The sequence below is a fragment of the Aplysia californica genome, unplaced genomic scaffold (assembly GCF_000002075.1).
Source record: "Aplysia californica isolate F4 #8 unplaced genomic scaffold, AplCal3.0 scaffold00008, whole genome shotgun sequence".
Taxonomy (NCBI): domain Eukaryota; kingdom Metazoa; phylum Mollusca; class Gastropoda; order Aplysiida; family Aplysiidae; genus Aplysia; species Aplysia californica.
This window is the reverse complement of record NW_004797278.1, coordinates 1,693,975-1,695,549: the sequence shown is the minus strand read 5'-3', so window position 1 is coordinate 1,695,549 and position 1,575 is coordinate 1,693,975.

Genomic DNA, 1,575 nt, shown 5'->3' with positions numbered 1-1,575 from the left:
ATCATCATCATCATCATCATCATCATCATCATATAATCTACATCATCATCACCAAGTAGACTATCGGTCGAGGTCTATTTAAAAAGCTCATTTTTGTTTGACAAGTGACCACTAGTCCGCAGACGTGACAAGTTAAACTTAAACACCAGTAGATCGGGGAAACATCAGAGCCCCTCACTATAACCCTCCCTCCCCCTCCCCATAATCTGTCAAAGCCGTGCACTATCAGAGACACGCACTTTTTAACGGTATCGGTACAATTTGATTGCTAATACCATCTGACAGTTACACTCCCCGTTCACAAAAAGTATTCCATACTATTATAAAGCAAATCTATTTTCACTTTTTCAATGTGAGTCAACTGAGTGGGGCGTGTTTGTGTCATCTGCAGATAATACTGGCTTTCAAAACGGCGGCACGTTTAGGTCTTGTATTTGTCTCAACATTTTATTGGGGGAAGGGCAATGAAAACATATTTTTTTTTTGCAACGAGGTAAAAGCTTATGACTTTAAATAATAATACATTACATTTTATCATCATCATCATCATCATCATCATCATCATCATCATCATCATCATCATCATCATCATCATCATCATCATCATCATCATCATCATGATGGGAGGAATGGTTACAAGCTTGCAAAGATGTTACAGAGGCTGTCCAAGAAGCAAAGACTGAATAGTGGAAGGAGGTAGTTAATGTAGGCCTAATCTGTCGCTTAACCAAGAAGCGTGCCCACAAAAATGGCGTAAGGCACTTATCATTCCTCTCTTGAAAGCAGGCAAGTCACCTAGTGATATGACATCCTTTCGACCCATTAGTTTGACATCCTGTGTCGTGAAAGTTATAGAAAGGATGCACGCTGAAAGAATTAACTACCTGTCGGAGAAGAATGAATGGATTGCAAATATTCAGGCTGGCTTTTGCTAAGGTCATAGCTGCACTGACCAGATCATCAGAATCTGTCAAGGAATTGAGGGTGGTTTTCAACAAAAGCCAAAATTCCATCGATCAGTCCTAGTCCTGCTGTACTACTCCAAGGCATATGATACCGTTTGGCGTGAAAGACTATTACTGTCAATGGCTGACAAGGGAGATCCGTTGCGTGCAATCAGATGGTTCCATGGTTTCCTGAGAAACAGAAAATCCCGTGTTCGCCTGAATGGAGAAACAAGCAGGAGCCAGCATTTCAAGCAAGGGCTTCTCTAAGGAGCTGTACTATAACCGATGCTATTTATATTCTTCATAAACCTGGCAGAATCCCTCCCAAACCCTGACTCACAACAGCTAACCTCTGCCAAGCTAATCTACTCCATGTTCGCTGATGACTGCACAATATTGGCCAGTCACTCAAAGAGAGAAAATGCAAAAGAAGCAACACAGTTGAATGTGGACATTGTTGTGAAATGGAGCAATGAATGGAAGCTTACCTTGAGTGCAACCAAGAGTGAGGTGTGCTTCTTCTCAACATGGGTGAAGGAGGCAACGTGGCAACCAATAATTCAGATCAAAGGGAAAAAGATACCATTCAACCCCACTCCACGCCTGCTGGGCGCCTACCTGGATAGAT